Source organism: Mauremys reevesii, linkage group 2, assembly GCF_016161935.1.
Source record: "Mauremys reevesii isolate NIE-2019 linkage group 2, ASM1616193v1, whole genome shotgun sequence".
NCBI lineage: Eukaryota > Metazoa > Chordata > Testudines > Geoemydidae > Mauremys > Mauremys reevesii.
The window spans coordinates 90,593,883-90,620,871 of record NC_052624.1 but is presented as its reverse complement, the minus strand read 5'-3'; the positions used below and the strand labels follow the sequence as shown (position 1 = coordinate 90,620,871).

Sequence of the window (26,989 nt, the reverse complement as noted above, 5' to 3'; positions counted from 1 at the left end):
TTCCGTTTCTAGTTATGTCAAATTATGAACACAGTAATGTTTGGGCAGAATGTTTTATTTAAATATAGGCTCCTGTGTTTTGGTTCTTAAAGCCTTTGGACCTTTTTTTTTAATGCAGCAAAAGGGTATAGAGTATCTGACCCATTCAGAACAACAGGAGTTTTGCTGTTGACCTCAGTGGGACCAGGATTAGATCCAGATTACAATTTGATTAAACTGCTGTATAAATGTATATGTATGTATAGCGCCTTTCCTCATTCCAGAAACAGAGGACTGCCATGTAATGTAGTTAGTATTTTAATTTGTTGGTCACTGTAGGTAGTTGGGTTATTACTCCTCAATTTGTTTGTATGAGAAAGGTTAAGTTTTGTGATATTTAGCATTTTTCTTAGTCATAGAATCTGAAGTCAAGTGAATTCACCATAATCTCAGCTTTCATTTTTTTTTTTTAAATTGTGTCCAGCCCTCATGGTTGTGGAGGTAAGACTGAAAACATGAACCCTAAATATTCAAAAGCCAGAATATAAATAAAAAGAACTTCAAGTGTTTTGTTTTTAAATCTCAGGATTTTAAAGAAAATCCCATGATTTTGGGGTCCTAATTTATTAATTCTGAACACTCAAGGTTGGTAATTGGCTGAGCGAAATCAGGTCTAATACTCAACTTGATGATGTTTGTCCGTCTAGCTTTTGAATGCCCTATCTGATCAATTCCAAAATTTCAGGAAATATTCTAGGCGTCAGTGGGCACATCTCTACTGATTTTGGTGCAAATCAGAGCACTCGAAAAGCCTGATTCAGAAGAAATTCAGGGTCCCCAGACTGCCTGGTGCTGCAGGCAGAGGAATTTCTATGCTGCCCTCTGCTGCTACATACAGTTATCAGAGGCTGCAGCTGAACTTGCTGCATAGGGAAATTGTAGTTGTGTATGATCCTCATGGGAGTATAGGCCAACTAGGGATTGCTGGAGTGCATAGTGGTCTGGCTTCTTTCACTCTCCACTTTATCCCACCCCACTGCCAAACCACCCTCTCTGTTTTCTGAAGCACTAGGGGACGGAGATGCAGTAGGAAGATCCATCAGCTCTGTGTCTACAGGGGAGTTGTGGGAGGTTTCTGCTACCTGTGCATTGCCTGTCTGGCACAAAGGGAGCAGATTGTTGGCAGAGATTCTACCTCAGGATGCTTTGCCCCTGTCCCCTGGTGTAGGTCCTGGGAGGTGTTCATCTATGTACCAAGGAAGGTCTGGTTTCTTCTGTCTCACAAGCTGACCAAACAGTCTTTCAGATGGGGGGAGCAAAAGCTTGTCTCATCATTGACTTTCTCCTGTACAGCTTGTTCCCTTTCTGTGTTTAGAGTGCAGATATTCTATCGTTTCATCTCTCTGCATTTCAAAAAGCTTTACCACATTATTATGAAGGCAGCGCAAATAGAAAGTACAGCATAGATATGGCTTCAGAGGTTTACAACATCTGTAAAACCCTATAGTCAGAAAGCCACATTTGAGATGTTCATGATGGTCTGAAGGGATGCTTGTTATTAGTAAAGGTAGAATTAAAATAATATAAGCCTGATTAAGTTCAACAGAACAGTGAACAGTAAACCAAAAGAACATGATCCAATCAGAAGATATAAGATCCAATAAATTTTAGAGATTTATTCTCTTAGCCTACTGCAAGTTAAGTACTCAGCAGTGGTCTGAATTCTATTTCTGTCCTTCCTTATCTGTTTTTGACAGTAACATTGCAAACAAGATTTACTTCTGGCAGCAAAACATTTGATAGCAATAATTATTTTCCACAGTTTCAAAATATTGAAACAAAATAAAAAGATGGAAACAATACTGTTAAGTGTTAGATGTTTATAAAAGCCCAAGTCACATATATGGGTAATGATAAAATAGGTCCTAATTTCACAAGCCATTGACATGATTCCTCAAGCTTGAAGAGGTTATTATATATTAACATCAAACACTTGCATTTCCACCCTTATGCATATGAGTCCATTTAATCCCTGTAATCCAGACTGGGCAATAAATACTGCTAAAAAGCTGGTATCTTTCAAACTCATTCAGACTCTCTCTATATCTTTTTAAAGCATGCCCAACCTCAGGCCCATCTACGAGAGATTGTAATATGCTTGTTTGCTTAAAGAGGTGGATCTTGCTAGTTTCCAAGGCATTTACATTGGCCACAATTCTTAAGGATACTACCAGCTTCTGTTTTAGGGCCAGATTTTGAAAAGTGTCTATCATGCAGCAGCTCCCATTGATTGTATAGAATGTGTGCACACATATACCAGGGTTTTTGTGCATAATATTTTATATATTATGTGGATGGTGCTGACTTAATGAGTCATGTTTTATCTTCATTGTTCAATGTGTGGCCCAATCTGTTGTTTACTGCACACTGTTCAAACCCCACTCTGAAGACACAATTACTAATTTCCTCACTGGCTCCTAGTCCCAATCTCCTTGTCAAACCAATTTCCCCCTTAGTCCTCCAATTCTGGCAACCTTTTCTTTAATGGTTCTAGCACTCCCATGGTTTGGAGCAGGGACTGGTCGGGTGGGCAGGCTGGGCCTGGGATCCAAGGGAGAAGAGGGGAACATGGAGAATGGAATTAGGAATACTAGGTATGTCTACACTGCAACAAAATGCTTGCAGCTAGCCCGTCAGCTGACACAGGCTCACGGGCCTTGGGCTGTGGGGCTGTAAAGCTGCCCTGTAGTTGTGGAGCCTGGGCTCTGGGCCCCTGCTAGGTGGGAGGGTGCCAGAGTCTGGGCTCCAGCCTGAGTGCACTGCAATTTTATAGCCCTGCAGCCCGAGCCCTGAGAGCCTGAGTCAGCTGACATGGGCCAGCTGTGGGTGTTTTATTGCAGTGTAGACATACCTAGTGTTCCTAATTCCATTCTCCGTGTACCCCTCTTCTCCCTTGGATCCCACGCCCAGCCTGCCCACCCCACCAGTCCCTGCTCCAAAGCATGGGAGTGTTAAAACTATTAAAGAAAAGGTTGCCAGGATTTTCTAATATGAGAAAAGCAACTTATTTCCCCCAGCGTTGCTCTCAGAAATAGTTCAACTGCTTTGGCTGAAAATTTCCAGAAACATCCAACCTGAGGCAGACACCCAGAATGGAAAATTTCAGCACAAGTGATTCAAGTTTGGCCAAGTTAAAAGCACTGAAAACAGGATCTTATAATAGGAAATGTTAGACAACCTTAATAATGGGCAGCACTACTAGCCCTGCCTCTAAAACATCATCACTTAGCTAAATGTTTTCTGTTTCTTTATGTAACATAAATGAATGAGGATTGAACAACTGTTTATTGAACTTGAATTCTTCAACCAGGGTTATCTATATTCATTACTCTTACTTCTACAGTGTTGTTACTTGTAGGCTGCCATTTCAGACTGAGAAATAGCTACGTGTGTTTTATCAGTTTAAACAGCTCCTAAGATATTACTATTTATTTACTGCAACCTAAAATTAATGGAAATAAATATGGTCACAAATTCAGTGTTGCACATTATTTGTTGTAAAATAAAATTCTTCTTTGATATCTTCTGATTAAAAATGTAATGTCACTCTAGTTGAACAATTCAGGATCCCTATGTCATAGTTGTTAGCCTTTGCTAATTAGTTTTATATGAAGAAAAGAAAAACCTCCGGGAAAACATTTAGTTAAAGGACAATGCAGACAACTGGACAATTTGTATGGAGCAGATTAGCTGCAGTCAATTAAGCAGTAAGTTGGGGAAGGGCTCAAGAGAAAAAAAATTTTGAGCAAGACTTTGGGGGCAGATGCCATGCCTTGTGGGAGTATTTAACATGAAGCTGAATTCCAGATCCTACAGCTGTCTCAAGTTAATAATGTCAATCAGATCGCATCACCCTTACTGGGTATTTAGAGTAGCTAATGGCAGCTGTTTCTTAAACAAAATGTGGTGACTTGCTGGCCAACGGGAGTAAGAAAACAGCAGGGGCAAGGAGAGAGAACTTGGTGGTGGTTTAGTAGTAGTTATTGCTGGGTGGTGGAAGGTGACCATTCATTTTCTTGCCAAACACAAGAGGCTTGGCACTTGAAGGATCACAGTCTTATTATGGGCTATAGTACTGGGGAAGCCGAGAACAAGAGTTTGGGGAGTTGTGGTTTTAGGAGTGAAATCTGGAGCTGGTGTAAAATCAAATTTATGGGAGTGAGACTAGATGGTTTCAGTGGTCTTTTCTGGCTGTCTTGATGGTTCGGTGACATTTCCTTCTGTCAATAATATCCTGCCATGCTGGGGAGGGCTACATTGTTTATCCCCTGGGAATACTTACAAATCTCATATTATAGTAGAAGAGATGCTTTATTTAAATCCCTTTCATGGGTTAGGCAATGGGCGAGAAATGGGTGGATAACATCACATTAGCCCCTGTCTTACTCTCAGTGAAGTCCATAAGAATTCAGTGGGAGGAGAATAAAGGAACACACTGTTTGATGATTAATATATACTCTCCACTGCTGATTTATTTGTTTGTTTATTTCCAGTCTGAATTGTGGCTGTTATTTGAATACTTCTACTATTGCAGGGAAAAAACCTGGCCAAACTGCTACATATTTGTGAGAGAGGTTCATTTGTTCTAAACCTGGGCAAACAGTATCTAAACCGTCTAGATATTACATATTCCTGTTGGTGTTTTTCAATTTAAAAATACTTCAACTACATTTTTGTCACTGAATTGTGTATCTGAGCTTGAGAAGCTTGAGAATTGGGCTTTGTAAATGGAATTAAAAGGCCTTTCCATCTTCCCTGTTGGGATTCCATTAAGTCCACTAATGGCTATTAGCCAGGATGGGTAAGGAATGGTGTCCCTAACCTCTGTTTGTCAGAGGGTGGAGATGGATGGCAGGAGAGAGATCACTTGATCATTACCTGTTAGGTTCACTCCCTCTGGGGCACCTGGTATTAGTCACTGTCGGTAGACAGGATACTGGGATGGATGGACTGTCTTATGTTCTTATTCAAGAATCCTACTTTTGTTTTATCTTTCGGGGCTGCTTTATAATCAATTTCAGTCTTTAAATATAAATTTGTTAGTCTCTAAGGTGCCACAAGTACTCCTGTTCTTTTTCTGGATACAGACTAACACGGCTGCTACTTTGAAACCTGAATAATGAATGTTCTTCTTTACATATCACTTGTGCTTTAAGTAGCTTATTCCAATTCTTTCTTCAGCCCTTTTCAGGGACTAAGCTAAGGCCTTATCTACAATAAGAAATAAAGTCACCACTGACAGCTATTGTCAGGAGCACTTGGTTAACTGACCTAGTTTAATTATGAGTGTAGGTGAATGCAAACCGTCTGAGCTAACTCTGAGAGTGGAAGAGACTTGTGTTTCCAAGGACTTACATGAAAATGCTGAACAGTCAGTAATCTGTAAAACTTGCCAGCTTCACACTTTCTGTATTTTTTTCTGTTAACTACAGCTTGATAGGGAATTAGTTTTCCATGAAGAGTTTTAATATATCTTAACTAGCAGTATTCCCCCCAGCCAACCCTCGCGTCCTCCCCCCGCAAACCTTATGAGTGATTTTTGCTCTTATATTCCATGAAAGGCTTATCGCTGCTGTATTTCGTCCTCCAGCCGTCCCCAGCAAGCAACCCAATAAATATCCAGAATCACAGGCTCTCACCAGCACAAAACATTGGTGTGCCAGCACTGACTCTGACGTGCAGCATCATTGTGCTTGGTTGTTTGAAGCTCTTCCAAGTAGATGTTTTCTAGGCACGTCCATTAGAGATGTAGGTTGTCTGATTTTGACCTTGGTTACCCTGCTCTTAGTCTGTGGTAACTCCACTGAAATCAATGGATTTTACTCTGGATTTACACTGGGGTAACAGAGATTAGGGTCTGGTCTGGAGCCTACTGACTGGGAGTTTGTCAGTGGCATAGGATAAACTGCCAAAAAACTTTCCATTTTATGTTATCTCTGGCAATCAGTGAGGTTTCTGTTTACAGTGGTCTGTGTAGGGAACTGTTTGCTCATGTTATGCAATCAGGCAGGGAAAGCAGAGCATTTCTGGAAGATTATATAATGTGTTGGGTGCTTTGTGAGGCCTAATGCCAAAGACCAAGCGGTTTCAGCCATTCTGGAGAGAAGTGTGTTAATCCCCAGAATTGCCCTGGCTACAGTATTGCTATTATCAAAAGCAAACTGAGAAGTAGAAAGAAAAAAGTCAGCATCTAACCAAGCCTATTCTGGAGCTAATAACCACAGCAGTTCTGATTTACTTTCCCACTTTTCCTACTAGTGAGCAAGGGTGGATATCCCATTGTGACTTTAATTACAGAGCCTTCATGTTGCGTGGCTAGAGCTAGACAGGGATGCAGTGTCATCAGTTCAGCCTTTTAAATCTCTTGCAGCCAGGAATTTAAAAAGTTCATCACAAAGCAGCTGAAAGGATTTTCTTTTATCATGTCCACAACTTGCTGGTCCTGTGTTGCATAAACAGCAGCCAAAGACTCAGCTCGGGACTTCACTGGAAACAGATCAGGAAAAAACAGCTGTTCATAGCAGAAATGGGTGACCAGAAAATACTTCTTGTTCTTTTTTAATGATTCAGACAAACATGAGTTGCAAAGAGTAATGCCCGATCAGTCTCAGTGCTGCATGGGTGTACAGTTACAGGCCTGCTCTTTTTTGCATAGGCTGTTCTGCTTGGAGAAACAGCATTTGTCATTGCCACAGAACATGGCTGCTCCCCATTTGTCATGCCGGTCTCCTACTGCCTGACCTCTGCTGCTCCCTTCATTTTTCTTACTCGGATAGCTTTAACACACAGCACTTCACTACCTGCTTTCTTATTCCTGATGAAAAGAAATAGGGGGAAAGAAATGCTTATTGGTAGGGTTTAACACACTGAAGGATTGAAAGCTTTCTTTAATTACCTTTTGTTGTGTTTATCCTGGCCCATCCTTTCGTAGGAGGCATTGTGCTTTTTTGTTGTTGTTGTTTTTGGACTGGGTTGGGAGACAGTTCCTCCTCTCCCTCCCATGCCTCTGCACACAGTCAGCCACTTGTTACCACATGATGGGTCTGGTGAATGTTTGCTTGTGTACTTACTGCTACTCTTTTTTTATTTGAAAAAATCATTGTGTTGCCCTTTTACATATCAATAATACTTTCCACTTCCATGGTGCCATCTGGGGATGTCAGAGCACTTCACGGGACCCTGGTGAAATAGATGGAATTAACCCCATCTTATAGGTGGGGGTAAATGAAGTGCAGAGAGATCAAGTGGCAAATCTGGGACGAGATCCCAAGCCTCATGACTCCCAGTTCTCTGCACTAACCACTTTACCATACTTTTATTGGCTCAAAAGCTGAGTATTTACAATACAACCATTTAGCCCAATATGTTTTAACTGAATTAGTTTAAGAAGTCCCCGCTTCCTTGACCTATCTAGATATGTAATGGGTGAATTCTAGTCCAGGATGCTATGTCACAAGGTGAACATGTGTCAACCCCTCATTCAGTTTCCCTAATTTTGTCATTACCTGTCTTATAAATGGCTTTCTGGGCACAGTTACAAAATATGTGTGGTTAGGGAGAAATACAAGCTGTTTACTGGACAGGCTGAGGTAGTTTCAGTATCCCAAATGCACGGATCCCTTCTGCCTATCCCATCAAAGAGCATACTATCCGGGAGCTTCCGTGGAAAATGTATGCTTCACCTGTACATCAACACACTGGACTGCTAATAAAACAGTAGACTGAAGTAAGGAAATCAACATAAACTGTGCTGATTTGCCCACCTTATATAAATGTAACTTTAACCCCCTCGTGGCCAAGATAGAGTCTGCTTGGCAGGCAGCTCTGGCCAAGAGAAGGTACGCGCACAAATGCAGCAGAGAAAATCCCTTGCATCCTGGGGCACCTGTTCCAAACCCAACAGAGTGAACACACACACACACACACACACACACACACACACACACACACACACACACACACACACACACACACACACACACACACGAGTACAATCAGTATAGGAAAGGGAAATATTTAGTTACAGAGGGATGAAAGGAGAAAAACAACAGGGGGAAATATAGGGGGAGCGGTAAAGCAGGGTTGAATTCAATACAAGGCCCCACAGGCCCAGTGGTACTACAGTCTGAAAGGGCAGACACCATGCAATGTGTCTGCACACAGAGTTCAGGAGTCCTCGGCAAAGTTCCAGTCCAGTGGTGAGTCTTGGATGCTCCTGGTTGTCTTTGGTGCCAGTGAACTTTCCCCAACAAACCCCTCCGGTGCCCTCTTCTGCCGCTCTCTGCAAAGCCACCCAGAGCGACCACCTCCCCACTTAACTAGCCAACAGCCTCCCTCCTTAATCCCAATGCAAAGTCACAAGCCCCAGTGCTCATGGTCCCATACAGCTCTGGGCAGTAGTGATACTAGGTCCAGCTCCGGCCTGTCCTTCTCGTGCAATTTCTCCCTGGCACAGTGCTGCTCCTAGCTCCTCTCCTGGGGTGTCTCCGATCAGCTGCTTTGTCCCTCCCAGGCTTCAGGTAGGTTCTCGGCTGCTTCACTCTCTGAGGGCCTGCTTGTTCCAGCCCATCTGTCTGGCACTCTAGACACACACACCCTGGCCTCTCTCGCCTCTCTCTACTCCCTTCCCCCCAACAGCACTTCCTCCTTCTGGAATAATCAGTGCTCCCCCCTCAGGAAAAAGATTTAAAGGGGTCATGCTCTCTAAACCCCAAGGGGATTACATAAAGAACAAAGTTGAACAGTTTGGTTGCCTGTCATCAGGGAGGCAGGTTACTCAGCAAAACTTAACATCCTTTGAAACAGAAGACCAACACATACCATGTTTATAGCACAAAGTTGCAAGAAAAGTAGCTTTGTCTTCTCTAAGATCAGCATATCTTTAAAATTATTTATTGATCACTAATAATGTGCTGGGCCCTGTACAATATAGAGGAAGTCACAGACACTGCCCAAAGTGACTTTGTTTTAAAGGACTTTCATCTCATGCCTCTTTATAGCAAGTGGCTTGCAGATATAAGTATTCCTCAGTTTATATACGATTTATTTTGAAAATAATATGATGCCTGGCCAGAAAAAAACAGACCACCTTCTTCTCTCCTGTCACTGAAGTTCCATTTAACACCCAGTATTGCTCTTATCTTATTCAGCGCAATGGGACTAAGATAGGACTGAAAAAGTGCTCATAGTTTGGTTTCTACCTTTCTGACCACTAGAGGTTGCTCCTCTAAACTCTATATGGCAAGTTTTAAATTTGCATATGTACAATGGTATGCCTTAAAATTGTATCCGTTTTGTTCGATAACTAATTAACTGTACCTCAAGATATTGCACTATTCTAGGTCTTCCTTGTTGTAAACTTAGGAAATTCAGCAAAGACTGAGGTTAAAGTTACTTTATTTAAGGCAACTGACAGTATTTTTAAGGTGACCATTGTTTTCAGTATATGATATTCTTTATAAATGAATACACATAGTTTTGGGTGCAGAGGATTGTGTTTTGCTTTCTTGTGCACTGTTTAGACGGAGAACAAAAACTAGGGGCCCAATTCTGCAATTCATAGGGACACCAAGGGTATGTCTACACTATGAAATTAGGTCGATTTAATAGAAGCTGATTTTTTAGAAATCGATTTGATACAGTCAGTTGTGTGTGTCCCCACTAAGCGCATTAAGTCAGTGGTGTGCGTCCACAGTACCGAGGCTAGCATCGACTTTTGGAGCGTTGCACTGTGGTAGCTATCCCTCAGTTCCCACAGTCTCCGCCGCCCATTGGAATTCTGGGATGAGTTCCCGATGCCTGATGGGGCAAAAACATTGTCACGGGTGGTTCTGGGTACATGTCGTCAGGCCCCCCCTCCAGTTGTAAGAATTCTTTAAATATGAGCAAAATAACATTTGTAATCTTGCTCTCTGAAATGGCTGAACAGTTTTAGCTGAAACAGTCCTCAAAATTTAGGCTATGGAAGATCCCTGAACAGTGTCTTACGATGGAAGGTGTCGGGCGACCTTTACTCTAGGTAGCGCTTCCAGTTCCACCCATAATTATACATTTTCTCCTGGTTTTCTTTTGCTTTCAGCAGCTAGTTCACATCTCTGCATGAAGTGATGAAACATGCTAATTTTGTGCTGTTCATTTGATGTTGTGGGTGGGTGTTTTCACAAATTAAGCGTTTCCCACTTAGCATTCCTTTCCCATGCATTCTAAAAGACCCCTCCAGCAGGTAGTTTCCCCCAGACCCCAGCTTATTTGGAGACTATTAAGGAGAATTGGTGGTGATTCTGCCTTAGGTCAAGCTGGTGACTGCTTCCCTTCTCCTATCCCTGCCTCTGAGTCACTCTCTACTCTGTACTCAGACCCAGTGGCAACAGAAATAAACTTCTGCAACAGGAAGACGGAACTTGGGGTGCATTTGTAAAGCCCTTGGCAAGCTGCAGCCAAATCATGCATGTGTTATACTATGATTACATCAGACTATCCGACTGCTGAATAAGTTTGGCAAAGTGCACACATTTATTCAATACAAATTGGTGCTCTCTCTTTTGGGTGTAGGGAAGGTATTGAGGATGGTGCTGTCCATTGTTATACCCCATTTACTGTAGTAACATATTTTCAGAGGTAGTTTACTCAGTGGCCAAGGTTTTCAAAAAGTAGCCGGTGTTTTGGGGTGTCTCATTTTTTGGGTGTCCAATCTGAGTCATTTTAAAGGAGTCTAATTTTCTGAAATTGTTAAGCCACCAGTCTTCAGAATATTTGGGCTTTTTATTGCAACCAGAATCAATGATGACAAAATCAAAAATAAGTGAGAAATGAAAGATGGAATAGGGGAAGGGAAAGAAAATATAGATAAGATGATACCAAGGATGATGTCACTAATTAAGATTCATTTCAGGGCAACTGAACTGTGTACTATACTGGATTTGATAACCTCGGTACTGGATTCTGTAATCTCACATTCTAGATCAGGGGTTGGCAACCTTTCAGAAGTGATGTGCCGAGTCTTCATTTATTCACTCTAATTTAAGGTTTCGTGTGCCAGTAATGCATTTTAATGTTTTTAGAAGGTCTCTTTCTATAAGTATATAATATAGAACTAAACTATTGTTGTATGTAAAGTAAATAAGGTTTTTGAAATGTTTAACCGGTGGCCAGGACCCGGGCAGTGAGAGTGCCACTGAAAATCAGCTTGCGTGCCGCCTTCGGCACCCGTGCCATAGGTTGCCTACCCCTGTTCTAGATCCATATTGCAACTAGTCCTTAAAGGGCCTTTTTTGTTTCCTAATTAAAAATGTGTGTCCATTATATAATATACAAAACAGAGACAAGTATTTTAGCATCACTGAGCTATGGGAAATATGGTGTGCAATTCCATCCTATTGTGTGTCACATTCCCTTCTTCACAGTGTTATGGGAAGTTGAATGCTACTGATTTTACTGCTGATATTATTGGATTACAGGAAGTAATAGTGTAGAGAATATTTCAGGATTGTTTTCCATTTGTGCCTTAGAATTTCAGCTTTAATACAGCTTCTAATATAAATCATTGATATCACTGTCTGTACTGCACACATTACTAGCAAAATTGCAGAATCCCATTTTAAAAACAAATATTCAACTTATTTTTTGGTAGCTATCACTAGAGGGCAGTAACTCCATAATAGATTAGTGTTCTGCATGGACATCCTTGAACACTTCACTTACCATTTGTTATACAGAATCATTTCAAGCATAGTAGGAATAAGAACCACTGTTTGTTTGCTGTAAATTGCCACTTCTTAGTTGAACACTAGCAGAAATCATGTTGCTAGCTGTCTTATCAAATTAATATGTTTTTAAAAATACAGGTGAATGATAGCAAACAGGAGAATTTTGCTAAGTAAAGCTTGTTAAAAAGTAAAGTAGCCTGGTACCATTTCTTTTAGGCCTCAACTGGAAGAGGCGGAGCCTTTAAATCCCATGGCCCTTTAAATTGAGATTTAAAGGGCCCGAGGTTCTGCTGCGGTAGCGGCGGCCAGGAGCCCCTGGCCCTTTAAATCACTGCTGGAGCCCTGCTGCTGCTACTCCAGGGCTCTGGCAACGGGGCTCCAGTGGCGATTTAAAGGGCCTGGGGCTCCCCACAGCAGCCGGAGCCCCAGGCCCTTTAAATCGCTCCGAGCCCCGCTGCCGGAGCCCCGGGGTAGCATCGGCAGCCAGGGGCTCTGGTGGTGATTTAAAGGGCCCTGTAAATCGTTGCCTGAGCTGCCTCCACCACCCAGGGGCTCTAGAAGCGGTGCTGGTGGCAATTTAAAGGGCCTGGGGCTCTGGCTGCTGCGGGGAGCCCTTCTTCTTATTCACTCCCTATGGAGCATAAGGCGCCAACCACTCTCCTCCATTCATTTTGTTCTTGAGTGAGACAGCAAAGTTCATCCCACTTCATTCCCATACCTTTCATTTCCTCTTCAATGGTCCTTCGCCACGTCCCCAATGGTCTGCCTCTCCTCCTTCTTCCAATACGAGGGTGTCTATCAGCATCCATTCTCAACACATGCCCCAGCCACCTCCATCTTCATTGTTTGGCTTCATCCACTATATTGTTGATGCCTGTTAATCGGCTCACTTCAACATTGGTGATACGCTGCGGCCAATGTATGTTAAGAATTCACCTAAGACACCTTCCTTCAAAGCCCCGAAGCCGACTTTCTATCTTCTTGTTGGTCCTCCATGTTTCCGCCGCATAGAGCAACACAGAGCGGAAGTTCGACCTATAGATCTCTACCTTGGTTTTCATTTGCAATATGGTTGACCTCCAAATATTCTGAAGTCTATAGAATGCATTGCTGCAAGACCGATTCTGGTAGATATCTCCTTCTGAATATTGCCATCAGCCGATATGTAACTACCAAGATATTTGAAGTCGTTCACCTCCTCCAGTTCTACGTCACATAACACTGTCTTCGTCGAGCTGGCTGTTTTTACTTTCATTATTTTGCTCTTATCGGCGGGGAGCCCTGGACACTTTAAATCACCGGCCTGGGGAAGCCGGTCCAGTCTGGCACGGTGTACCGGCTCTTGCCATTACACCATACTGGCCCGTACCGGCTTACTTTCACCTCTGGTCTCCAGAATCTGCTTGTTGTGTTGCCTTTTAAAAGAATTGTGTTGTGGGTTTTGGATTTAGCTTTGCATTGATGTTGGGTTTCTGTTTTATTTTTTAATTGTTTTGATTTCATTTTGTCTGTCTGATTTAACAACATAATGTAGTCATGTAAAACACCAAATATTGTGAGACTTATGATAAAATCATTAGTGGACAAGTAAATCCATACAAACAGTGTGTCTTCCTGTGAACACAGACCTAACCAGCGGTAAAGAGACACATAGGAACTGGTGCTGTTTGGTAGTCGGAAGAAAGTCTCTTAGAAAAAAAAATCACAAACAGATTTTATAGACAGGAAATCTAACACAGTCTTCTCGTAGATGATGACTGTCTTCTGTATGACTCTCCAACAATAAAGCTTTGTAGTGGTGGTTTTGAGCCAATAATTATTTAAAGGAAGCATTATCACTCCGATAATACTATCACTGTGACCAGTAATCATGGTCAGCAAATCCATATGTTAAAACCATTGTTCTTGTTTACCACACAGCTGTGTTCAATTACCAGATTTGTTTGTCAGATGGAAACGAACAACTAACAATTTGTAATTTAAATTGTTAATATGAATCAACCAGTCTTTCAGCAAAAGTTCATGAATCCTTGCTAGCTGAGCCTTCCATAGAGGGATGGACTATTTCATTTTGGTATCAGTTTAATGTCCCTTCGGTTGAGAAGAAACACTGTAAAAAAAGAGAATTGATAGTATGAAACTTGGATGTGCTGCCAATCTTCTGTGACCTTATTATTGTTTATTTGAAAGACGAAGTTTAAAATAATCAGAATGAAGTATTCGTGGTTGTGTCTTTACCAGAATGAACTGGATCCGATTAATCCAATCTTTTAATATTTGAATTCTTTTTAATCCTTTATTTGATCATTTTAGGGCTGTCTATGAATATTAGAGGAGGAAAAGTATGTAAAATTAAGTCAAAATTATAGTGTTTTTTTTAATGGAAGGAAAAATAGTCTCTTGATCAGGGTTAAAAATACCATTATTTTTGCTGAATCTTTCATTTCTTTTCCCATCATGGATTATGAGAAAAACATGAAGATCCCCTTTGATGTAAACAAATATCTGGTAACAAAAATAAATAAATAAATAGCTATAAAATTAGGGCAATTAGGGTATTTCTTTTGCTACATACGAGCCATGTACCTTTTTATGCCATTTCAAATGCATCTCTTTTTTGGTTGTTTACCACACATTTCTTATCTACATCGTGGTTACAATCTCATTGGGGAAGACAGGGTTCTGTTAACTTGGTTATAGCATAGTTTAGCGTAGAATAGATGAGAGACCTAAGGCTACTGAGTTTGCTAATGCATCAATAATAGAAATGTTAATTGCTGTGCTGCAGCAGAGGACCTCTTTAAGCACCTAATAACATGCTAACCTCCAGAATTAGGCATGTATCTTGGAAATCTTTCCGGATATGATATACTGCATCCTCCAGAAATGGCAGAAGGAACAGGTAAGAGGATGAAACCGGTCCCCAAAAGCCAGTTACATCTAATTTCATCTCTTTTGTTTTAATTGGAGTGTCAACCTTGTTTGTCTTGCAAGACTTACTTTTCATAACCGTTTCCACACTAAATTGTAATGCAGCTTAATAGTTACTAAATATTTGATTCCTGTAATGAGTGTAAATTTAACTTATATTGAAATATTGCAACTACCTAAATCTTCTCAAGGCCTATGTAATTCTGTGTGTGTGTGTGTGTGTGTGCGCGCACACTCAAAGTTTAATGCACACATCTCCCCCGTCCCCTTGAAAATTAGAAGAATGTGAAGAACTCAGCCATGTATAGTTTGGACCATGTTTATTTTTGAAGAGTCCCAATCAGGATGAGATAGTGGCCCCCCACAGAATCTGGTCCACAAACTTTCAACACCTAATGGCTTGTACAATAGTTAATAGAATGGGAAGAGTGAGAGGTGCATTGGGAAAGGCTGTTTCAGCACTTAACAAAGAGGAAAAATGACATCAGGACCAGGTTCCGAATGTTGTAGTTTTAAGGTATGTCTACACTATGGGATTATTCCGATTTTACAGTAACCGATATTTGGAAACAGATTGTATAAAGTCGAGTGCATGCGGCCACACTAAGCACATTAATTCGGCGGTGTGCGTCCATGTACTGAGGCTAGCGTCAACTTCCGGAGCGCTGCACTGTGGGTAGCTATCCCATAGTTCCCGCAGTCTCCCCCGCCCATTGGAATTCTGGGTTGAGATCCCAATGACTGATGGGGCCAAAAATTTGTCGTGGGTGGTTATGGGTAAATGTCATCAGTCAATCCTCCCTCCGTGAAAGCAACGGCAGACAATCATTTTGCGCCCTTTTCCCTGGATTGCCCATGCAGACACCATAGCACTGCAACCATGGAGCCCGTTCAGCCTTTTTTCACTGTTACCGTATGCCTACTGGATGTTGCTAACAGATGCTGTACTGCAGCGCTACACAGCAGCATCCCCTTAAAATAAGCCGTCTGCTGCTTTGCAAGTTGACAATGATGGTTACCAGTCATACTGTACGGTCTGCTGCTGTCATGGGTGCTCCTGGCTGGCCTCGGTGAGGTCGGACGGGGGTGCATGGACAAAAATGGGAATGACTCCCAGGTCATTCTCTTCTTTAAATTTTGTCTAATGGAGAGTCAGTCCTGCCTAGAATATCAGGCAAGCCTACTAAAGAACCAGAGAGGCAAACAGCCACTCCGGGTCAGAGCCCGCAGAAATGATGAGCTGCATGCCATTCTAGCGGGTGCCCCTGTAACAACGCCACCCATTGCTTCCCTCCTCCCCCAACCCTCCTGGGCTACCGTGGCAGTTATCCCCCCATTTGTGTGATGAAGTAATAAAGAATGCATGAATAAGAAACAACACCGACTTTATTGCCTCTGCAAGCAGAGATCAAAAGGGGGAGAGGAGGGCAGCCTCCAGCTGCTATGATATTCCAGGCAGGAATGAATCTCCATTAGACAAAGCTTAAAGAAGAGAATGACCTGGAGTCATTCCCATTTTTGCCCAGGCGCCTCCGGCTGACCTCACCGAGGCCAGCCAGGAGCACTCACGGGACGACGACGATGGCTATCAGTCCTACTGTACCATCTGCCATCCGCAAGGCAAGAGAAGGGAAGTGTTGTGTAGCGCTACAGCACCGTGTCTGCCAGCAGCATCCAGTAGACATACGGTGACACTGAAAAAAGGCGAGAGAGGATTTTTTCCCCTTTGCTTTCACAGAGGGAGGGGTGGGGGCTAATGACATATACCCTGAACCACCCGCGACAATGTTTTTGACCCTTCAGGCTTTGGGAGCTCAGCCAGGAATTCAAATGGTTTTCGGAGAGTGCGGGAACTGCGGGATAGCTACAGTTGTCAGTCGCCCCTCCCTCTGTGAGTGTCCATTTGATTATTTGGCTTTCTGGTACGCTTGTCTCAGCTCCTTAAGTTTCAGCACTGTGTTGAGTCCCTGTTGTGGCCTCTGTCCATCATAGCCTTGGAGATTTTTTCAAATGTTTTGGCATTTTGTCTATTGGAACGGAGATTGGATTCATCTCCCCCATACAGAGATCAGATTCAGTATCTCCTGTACGGTCCATGCTGGAGCTCTTTTTTGATTCTGGGACTGCTGATCAGTGCTCCATGCTGGGAAAACAGGAAATGAAATTCAAAAGTTCACGGGGATTTTCCTGTCTACCTGGCCAGTGCATCCGAGTTCAGATTGCTGTCCAGAGCGGTCACAGTGGTGCACTGTGGGATAGGTCCCGGAGGCCAATACCGTCAAATTGCGGCCACACTAACCTTAATCCGAAATGGCAATACCAATTTGAGCGCTACTCCCCTCGTCGGGGAGGAGTACAGATATCGATATTAAGAACCCTTTATACCGAAATAAAGGGCTTCGTTGTGTGGACGGGTGCAGGGTTAATTCGGTTTAATGCTGCTAAATTCGAGATAAACTCATAGTGTAGGCCAGGCCTTAGAATGTGCTTAGTTAAATATCTTCCATGTCAGATGATGAAATGTACTCCCCTGAAAGGTGTTTCACCCACTATCTGTTAGCATCCCAAATTTAAGAACAAATCTTGCCTTCTTCATGTCTGGAGACGGCTGCAGGTATAGGAGAAATGGTGTGGTTCCCATTTCCCAAAGTGGGAAGTCCAAGGCACACTCTTGTGTCCATGTGTAATGTTGCTGGTGTCTTTGGCTCCAGTACTTCCTGCAGGCCATCTGCCTCTCACTGGGTCTCCTGGGACTCAGCCCTTCAGCCAAGTCACGGAAAGTTCAGTCTCTTTTTGGGCTAAGCAGACGGTCCAGATGAAAATTGAAACAAATCCGAATAATTTTTCTACCCCCTTGCACTACTGAAGTCTGCTCCTTCCAGTTACAAACCCTGTCTCAGGACTCCCTTCCACGGAGCCTGATCTGCTCCCTCTGGGTCTCCTCCACCTGTTGTAGGCCCTAACTCTGCCCTCTGTGGGTTTCTCTCCAAGGAGAGTCCTGCCTCCTTTGCAGTCGCTCCCTGGGTTTTGTCTCCTTTCAATTACCTACCACAAGGGTCAGTTCTATCCCTGTGGCCTTTCTCAGTGTGTCTGCCCCAGACCTCTCCCAGAATGAGGGGCAGCTCCCTCACTCCTTTCTCCCAGGTCTTCTCCCCTCAGCTGAGTTCCACTCTGTCTAAGTAGTCCCCTGCAGGTGAGGTCAGTCACTATAACTCCATTACAATGAGCCGGGATCAATTATTGCCTCTACACGTCTAAATCAAGGGGCAGGACTGACGGGTAACTGCTAGGCCACAAGACTAGACTGAGCCTATCTTGCCTTAAAGGGCCAGCTAGCCTGTGACTCCATGTAAAAGGTTTATTGCAGAGCCAAGATCTGCTTGGGGGGCTTTCTGCATTCTCATATAGTGGGCCAGGAGAGAACTGGAGTTAAGTCTAGTTGAATCCAGTAATAAATGGATCCATCAGCCTTTACCCCCGACTATGTGTATGCGGGATGGGCATAGGCTATTGCCACCTCAGGACTGTAGTAGTGGTTGCTCCAAGACTACTGCTCCAAGAGTAGGGGCTGTATTCTTTCCTCCAACCCCCATGCAACCCCTTATTGTGCTAAGCTTGGCTGCTTGTACTTAGATAGGAGACAAGGATTTGACTGTAGAGCTATTCATATACTGACCTATGACCACAGATAGGCTATCAGAGTTGTTGACAGTTACTTTGTTGTAGGATAGTTTTCAGTCTGTTTTACTTGGTTATTGGAAGCTTGACCTGGTTACAGATAATAAAACAAATGGCACTGTGTAAATCGCAGTTCTGTGGTGCCAGTACACTTTGTTACCCTTGGGATCTTGGGTCTATATGCCTAGCCATGGATGACATTTTAACTTCGTCGCCTGGTGCTGAGTTTTGACAGCTACTATGTGTGTCTCCTAGGCACCTGGTAAATTCACATGGCCAATTCATTTTGAAGTGGAGCATTTGCAAGCACAAGGCTGACACATCTCTGAACTTTCATTTGAACCAAATACAATGTGACCCATTCCTTTTGCACACAGCTGCAGTGTCAGCTTGCTGAGAAAGAAAAGCCAAAGGAAAAACAACTATCATTTATTTTGCAGAGGTCTCTGAAGGGAGCTGGGAATAAGATTTCTGCCAATTTTTTAATTAACTGGTTGGATGTGTTTCACGAATCTCATTGTTCTCTACTAGCTTAGAACATCTGCATCAAGTATCCTCACCTTTCTACCCACTCTCATCACAATCATCAGAGTCCATTCAGTTCTATGAAAAGAATAACTCGCTGCATTAATGGCTACTGTCTTTTTTAGGTTCTGTTTGTACGGTGCCTAGTACAGTAGGGCCCTAGTCCATCACTTGGGCTCCTTGATGCTACCACATTACAAATGGAGGGGGTGGAGAGAGAGAGAGAGAGAGGATTCATCGATTCAAAATTGTACCCAGAATCGTCTGAGTGATGAAGTGCAGCAATATCCTGTATATTTCCCTTGTGAGTTCCTGATAGAATCATAACCACAGGCAAATTCTAATTATTATTATTTTATGTTCATTTTGTTGCAGTAGTTTCTCGTACATTCATTTAATGATTTTCTTCCTCCTCTTTAAAAGAAAACACCAGTGTTATCATAAAAGATATTCTAATCATTGCATTTTAATTACAAAGATGAACACTGAGGTCCCTTCTGGATTTCACCCGAATCAGACCATTCATCTGCCCATCTTCTAAGCAAAGCCTCACAGTAATAGAGGACGGGAGGCTCCACTCCCTAGAGTATGCAGGACTCTAGCCTTTTAGCTGTACAGGACAAAGCCTTTTTGGATGTCTCCAAAGTTATTCATCACCATCACTGAAAGAATGAAAGGGGAAGCAATCTCTTCCCAAAGACTATGTACATGGATTTCCACCTGTTATGAATTTATGGGGCTCCCTTCTCCACAGTCTATCAACAAGAGCTCAGGCTGCTTAGGTAGCTTTCCTGCAAGGAATTCCAGCTCCGGAATGGGGTTGCATTCATACATTAACTAGGCATTGTGCCCTCATTCAAGCTTCTGCCAAAGCTGCGTCCTTTGGTTCAGCCATCCTATGATCTGTGGTTCAGAGCACTTCCGTGCACCCTTCTCCTCAATGAGCATTGCTTGGGAATCTGCCCAGTGAGTACCTATAAGGACCATCACTCGAAGAAGAAAGGAAGGTTACTTACCTTATAGTAACTGGAATTCTTGGAGGTGTATGGTCCCTATGGGTATTCCCCATCTACCCTCCTTCCCTTTTGCTCAGATCCGCTCTTGATTTGTGGAAGAGCAGGAAATGGAGAGACCCTTCCCCATCCACCCTCTTAGACCGTTGATTCGAAGCACAAAGAAGTGAAGGGAGCAGGCACAGATCAATGTATACTGCTATTGAAGAGTTTCTGGTGTCAAGCACATGGAACATGTGCTCATCTCGCAGTAAATACGATTAGGGACCACGCATCTCAAAATGGAGACGAACTCTTGCGTCCAGTTACCATAACTTAAGTAACCTTCCTTTTTTTGGTTGTGCCCAGGTTTAGTTCTTGTTCATTATGATCATCTAAATATTGCAAATAAATATATTTTAAAACAAAATAATTTTGCCTCACTTCTTCCCTTTCTGTTTCCTCTGCTACTGCTGATGGTGGATACTTTCATCTATAGTAACTATTTACTATTGCACATTTATGATAGCATCAGCTGTAGCAAGTGAAACAGAATGCCAGATTGGGACCAGAGCAAAGAATCTTTCAATGTGCCTTTAAGATAGGGAAGCCAAATACATTTTATTATTCAAAATATTTGTATATGTTTTAGTTTTCCATCCTTGGTTCAGCTCATATTGTATATAGTAGCAGATATGATTTTGGTGGTCATTTAAGTTATGCTTATGGGTCGAAGCTCTGTAGCATACATTTTCTTGGATGGGAGAATGAGGAACGATTTATCATTCGGATTGTTTTGTTTATATTTTTACAGTGCACTAATCAATAATCTCTTACTGCACATTCTAAACTCAGAATAATGAAACACAAGATTTTACAAATGGCTTTCGATGTCAACAAAAAACTTTTGCCCAGCCCATCCATTCTGGACCTCTGTGTGACCCCATTCCCTTCCCTTGGAAAAGCTTGCAAAAACAGATAGGCCTTGTATTAGACACAGATGATGCTAGGGGTCAAAGTAAATTCCAGAGCTGAGGACTCCTGCCAAACAGCCATTTAAACTAGGGGTGTGTGTGGGGGCAGGAGGTTAGGAACTACATCAGTGCACCAGGATGCATAACCACAACTTTACTGAACCATATATGCAGACATATCTCTTTTGCAGAGGACTTGTGTTATAGCTGTGTCTTTGATCAACTTTCCCCAGACACGCACAGGGAGAGAGGCAGTCTCTAAGGCAGGCAGGGCTCAAGTTACATAGAATTCAGCTCAGTTGCAATCCTGCTGGATAGCCGTGTGACGTCCTGTACGTTATTGTTGTTTTCCTTACACCCTACTGGCTTCAAGTTTGTGGGATCACAGTCAAAACCCCGAGTGGTTTTGTACTGAAGGGAAGAATAGGGAATCCCTTTCCCTCCATCGGAGTTCATCTCCCACACTCCCAATCCCTCCTGTAAACAGGCACAACTCTGTCTGGATGTTTACATTAATCATTGGCTTGTAAACATATCTCTGAGGAACAAATTTTGTCTCAGGGATGTGCCAGATTAAAGCAAATAGAATGTAGTTTAAGTCACACATGGAGGAAAATCCCCCTGGGTCCAACTAATTTACGCCCCCTTCCCCATCCTCCTCTGCTAATTATTCAGTTCAGACAGTAGAGGGATTGATATGTTAAGCCATGTCTACACACAAAAGCTGTACTACTTTATATCAGTATAGTTGAAGCAGTACAACCTCCTAGTGTGGACACAGCTGTATTGGTCTAAAGGGGCTTATATTGTATAGCTATTCCCATATAGGAAGGGGAATAAACTGTACTGGTATAAGTTGCCTTTATACTGGAATAAGTGCATCCACATGAGGGGGTTGTACTCGTGCCAACACACGCATAACCAAAGGAGTTATACCTGCACAAAAACTTCATGTAGGCCAGATCTTAGCTACTCTGCTGAGTTCAGTGGAGTCTGAGATGTTTAGTGATGCTTCTTGAAGCCAAAGAGAGGAAAAGTCATTCTAATGGAGATGAACCCTTGATTCATTTTAAACATGAGACTATTATGAGCTGTATCCACTTCTTAAATGTTAATCTCACTTGTATTGAAACCTGTTCTGTTTTAAATATCAAAAAGCCACCAGTTCAGATGGAGTGCTTAGTGCCTGTCAGATTTTAAAAGTCAGCCAACTGCTTTCTAAAAGAAACCCAAAGAGGTGATTAGGAGTTATATCATAAATGAGAAGACGTGGCAGCGCAATGTCACAAAGTCCATTTTCTGTTCCTTTTTGTTTAAAAAGTTCTGTTATAGCCAGTACGCTTAGAAATCAAGACCCAGTGTAACGAGGTCCCTGGGGTGCAATCTCCCAGCCACTCATGAACCATCGATAGGGAGGCTCCAGCCAATACCCCCTAGCTCCCAGTCTTGCACCCGAGAACTGTACCATCTTGCACTGGCCAGTGTAAGTTTGTTACGTAGTTTGCCACTTTGTCAAAGGATAGTGGATGTATACCAGCCTTTGTAACCTGAGCAGACTTCCCAAGCGCTTTAGACAAAATCACTGGTAAGGATAAAATATTAAAATAAGTTTATTAACTAGAAAAAGATAGATTTAAGGTGATTATAAGTGGTAGGCATACAGGTCAGAAATAGTATCAGAGGGGTAGCCGTGTTAGTCTGGATCTGTAAAAGCAACAAAGAGTCCTGTGGCACCTTATAGACTAACAGACGTTCTGCAGCATGAGCTTTCGTGGGTGAATACCCACTTCTTCAGATGCAAGTCAGGTCAGAAATAGTTATCTTAAGAAAATAAACACGCATTCATAATCCTAAACTTTTTAGACTAAGCAAGAGCTGAATCAAACAGCTTTTCTTACCCCAGTGGATGGTACACGCAGCTTACAGTTCTTCAGTACACAGACTGGACCCTTTTCCAGCCTGGGACCAAATTCCCTCAGTTCAGAGTCTTTTTCTTCCAGACCTTCTTCTAGGTCTTGAGGTGGGGTGAGGGGGAAGAGGCCAAGTGATGATGTCACTGTCTCTCTTTTTATACACTTTTCCAGCTATTAGAAAGATCCTTGCTGTGACATGGGGGTGTCAGTCTGTCCCAATTGGTCAAGTAGTCTCCATTGTATATGTGCCTTCTCCAAGAAGTCTCTGGGATAGTGCATTGGGTGTTGCCTTTAACAACTCCTTTGTTGTAATTGAAAGTCTGGTTGTGGGTGTTCCCATCACACAACATATTTTCAGTAACATATATATATACACCTCATAATACAACAATAGTATATATAATCCAACAGGATATTATTGTTCAGCAAATCAGTATTTGAAAATGATACCTCACAAGGCATATTTTGTAATCCATAACACATCATAATCCTATCACAGTGGTGAATATGGTGGTTCCAGTGTGCTACTTTTAGCTACAGAGTGTCATATCCAGAGAGCTAACTCAGTGGAACAGTAAAACTATTGTATAAATTGTATGTACAGTTGAACTGGAGCCACATGGGAGCTTTAAAACATGCTGATAAAATGTAATTAGCTAAACTCAGAAACCCATAAAATACTGCACTTTGAATTGCACGACTATGCTTAATCTGATGGCTCTAGTGCTCTATTTAGGTCACGCAAGCATAACATTCACAGTTTTGAAATGCTGATCATAAACTTGTCTCTTTTCTTTAAAAAATTACATAAAGGGACAGATTCTCCATTGACTTCAGTGGAGCTATCAGCTGAGAATCTGGCCCAATGATTTTGGAGTTCTATAGGGGGGTGTGGCAAGGCACCTTCTCGGTCTCCCCAGCTTTTAGCCCTGGTGAGACAGGCTTGGGTAATATGGTCCCCCTTGGGACACAGGGGAAGTCTGTTCCTTCTCTCCGCCAGTCCTTCTTAGCGTATTTTTCTCCCTTGTGGGAGAGAATACTGCCTCTCCTCCTGGTGAGGCTCTCTGTCTTGCTGCTCCTAACCTTCTGGCAGCAGGGCTCCTTCTCTCCTCCCCTCCCCCCAGGGGAGGGTTTAAAAAGGTCTCAGGCAGCCCTTAGTTGGAATCAGCTGATCCTAATTAACCTCAGGTAGCTCCCTCTCAGCTGATTCTAATTGATACTTTGGTAACCCCTAATCAGCTGAACCTGATTGACCCGTAGTTACCCCCCAGTTGATAGGGAGGAGGGTCTTTTAACCCTCTGAGACTGGTTTCTACCCCTCCCTTGCAGCTGTCTGTCCTGAGTTTATCACAGGGGTCAGATTTCAAAAAATACTTTTGTTTTATTTTGGGTATGGAGTGGGGTTGTTTTGTTTTGAGAGAGAGGAGATGCTGGGGGGAGGTCATAATTTATTTGCAGATTGACAGGTCTGTTGAATTGATAAGTCCAAAATCTGTCAAGAAAGACAGTTGCATGCATTAGATCTATTCAAGTAAGTTTTATTTTTAGACAATAGCATATGCATGTTATTAATAAGGCTTACAAATCCATCATAAAAATTTACCAGCCCAGGTACACCCTTTACCTTCATGATGATACTGAAAAAATGAACAATGTTTTACTTGCTAGCAAACCACCTCCAGCCCTCCATCCCCCCTGAAAACCCTGTGCAAGTGGGCAAACAATTTTGCAAGTCTATGTTAAAAATTTAGCTAATAGAAACATAGGGGAGTTTATTGGATTGTGTGTGTATCATATAATGACTCATGCTAAAAGTATTTTAACGATTATAAAAATATACAATTTTAATTAGTAAACGAGCCTCTTGAATTTTGAGTTTAAAGACATCTGACTCAAGATACGCTGTATTTTTATTCAACAGTCCTCCAGTTAAATTTTCCCTTTGTCTACAATGTCACTGTGGGAGAATGCAAAAATCAGAGAAAGCTTGGTAATATCAAAATACACATTTTGAGAGAGAATAAAAAGAATGTTCTCCTTGATATTTCTCAGTTTCATTTTTCTAGAATGTCAGTGGTTAAAAACCCTGATACCATTGTCCCATCTCATTAAATTGTATTGTGAAACTTGTGCCTAACCTCTTTAAATATGGTACAGTTAAATTAAAAGTCTCGGTTGCTCCTCCTTAAGAACTTTAATTGAATACCTCCTCACAAATATATTTTCTGTGTAGTACTTTCTGTGTACGCACATTTGTTGGTTAAAATAATTACTCTGTTAAAGCGAAGATATGGAAATGCTTTGTTTAGAAGAGGTGGGAAGTAATTAGGAAAAGGCTCAGGTATGGGGCATGGTATTCACTGATATTTTTAGAATGAGTCAGTCACTGTGAAATGTTCCCTACACAATTATGTCAGTGTACCATATACCTAATTTGCAACATTCATACCATCTCTGTTCAGAATTCTTCCTGAGCAAAGATCAGCTGGTGGCCATGTATATGCCAATCTAATTTTCACATTTGACCTAAGGAAGATTTTAACTTTGGTGCACCAGCAATTCAGAGCTAATTGATTATCCTGTTTTCCTTTCTATCCCTGGAGAATTGGTTTGGATACAAAAGAAAGAGGGAATGTATAGTAAAAGCTATTCAGGGTTGGGGCAGATGACCAGTTCTGTCTCTCAGAAATCACAGCAAGTGCTAGCTAGAAAATGGGTAATTTTCATCAACGTTTTTCAGAAAATACTGTTCTTTTCTCTGTGGAAAACTTTGAGCCACCTCCAGTCATAACTGATAACATTCAACTTTAAAGATTTAATGGTTTCGTTCAGGTAAGCATTCACCAGATTGGACTCTTACATAAAAGCTATCCAAATTTTGTGAGACTCTGACTATATAATGACTTTACCAAGAGGCTCCAGCTTCTTTCCTGGACACAACCCTATTGCTGGTCTTTGAGGGGGAGACTCAAGGTCCTCCATCTCTCCCTGTGTTCCCATCAAATAACTTCTCTTCTTTGAGCTGGGGAAAACTCAAGTCTGGTCTTCATATGGAGAATAGTGGTAACAGGATCCAACACCTGTCACAGCCAGTTTGCAAGGCTCCACACAGCCCCAACCCCCGCATTCAAATTTAACATTGCTTATACACTACAGCATGAAAAAATGTAAAACATGGTTAGGAGTAAAATAAAGAAATAGTGGTCACCATTCAAAAGTCAACAGTTGCCAAAAGACAGTACACCGTTATTGTGCTGTACCATATACACTATTATGCCATGTATGAGGATACTCCTGACACTGAAATATATCCATCTCTTGGGTGGAAGGTGGCTGCTTTTAAAAAGCAACCAGTAGCACAATACAACAGTTTAGGACAGAAAACGAATAATGCTTTATCCAACTAGAATTACAGGAAAACCTTAGGTAGGTTGAATGTAATTACTCCAATTGGAGTTTATCCAGAATAACTCTAATCTTGTGAAACACGCTGTGCAGTTTTTAACGGCCACAGGAAGCCAGGAGAAGATCTTCCCCCAAGTGACTTGCCTGAGGTCATTCAGGGAGCCGGATATAGAGGAGGAAATAGACCCCACATCTTCTGAATCCAAGGCCAATACTCCTGCCTCCTTGAATCCTAATAGTTTGGTGACCACCACAGGAAAAGGTAGAAATTAGGCATTTCATATACATGAGCAGGCTTCATCTCTCCCATCATCTCCTCTGTCTTTTTAGGAATTAATGTGGAAATTTCCCATTAGTTCATCTAGGCTGTCTTGCCCCCACCCAGTGCAGGATTGTTTGCTATGGTATGTTCTTGAATGGTTTTAGTGAAAGGAAGGCCATTGCTATTTTACGGTATGAGAGGCCATAGAAATGTCAACTGTTGACCTTTGCCCGTGACTTCTATACAGGAAAAAGAGTCATGTGTCCACACCATGGCTGATTCAAAACAACCTTGAAAAGCTGGAGAATTAGTCTGAAACCAACAAGATGAAATTCAGTGAAGATAAGTGCAAAGTACTTCACTTAGAAAGGAAAAATCAAATACACAAGTACGAAACAGAGAATAACTGGCTAGGTGACTGCTGGAAAGGATCGAGGGGTCATAGTGGATAACAAATTGAATATTACTCAACTAAATGATGCAGTTGCAAAAAAGGCTAATATCATTCTGTGGTATATTAACAGGAGTGTTGCATGGAAGATAAGGGAGGTAATTGTCCTGCTTT

At 42.1% G+C, this 26,989-nt stretch overlaps 1 protein-coding gene across 8 annotated transcripts in view; it reads left to right on the top strand.

The window, feature by feature from the left end:
- Positions 1-26,989, top strand: part of ELMO1 (engulfment and cell motility 1) — a 448,062-nt gene that overhangs the window by 183,284 nt on the left and 237,789 nt on the right. Inside the window, exon 1 of one of the 8 annotated variants that reach the window (XM_039523402.1) lies at positions 13,887-13,891. The exons of the other annotated variants lie outside the window; for them this stretch is intronic. The gene's annotated coding sequence lies outside the window, so the exon portion shown is untranslated. Of the gene's footprint in view, positions 1-13,886; positions 13,892-26,989 lie in introns of those variants that run through there. 8 annotated transcript variants of the gene reach the window in all.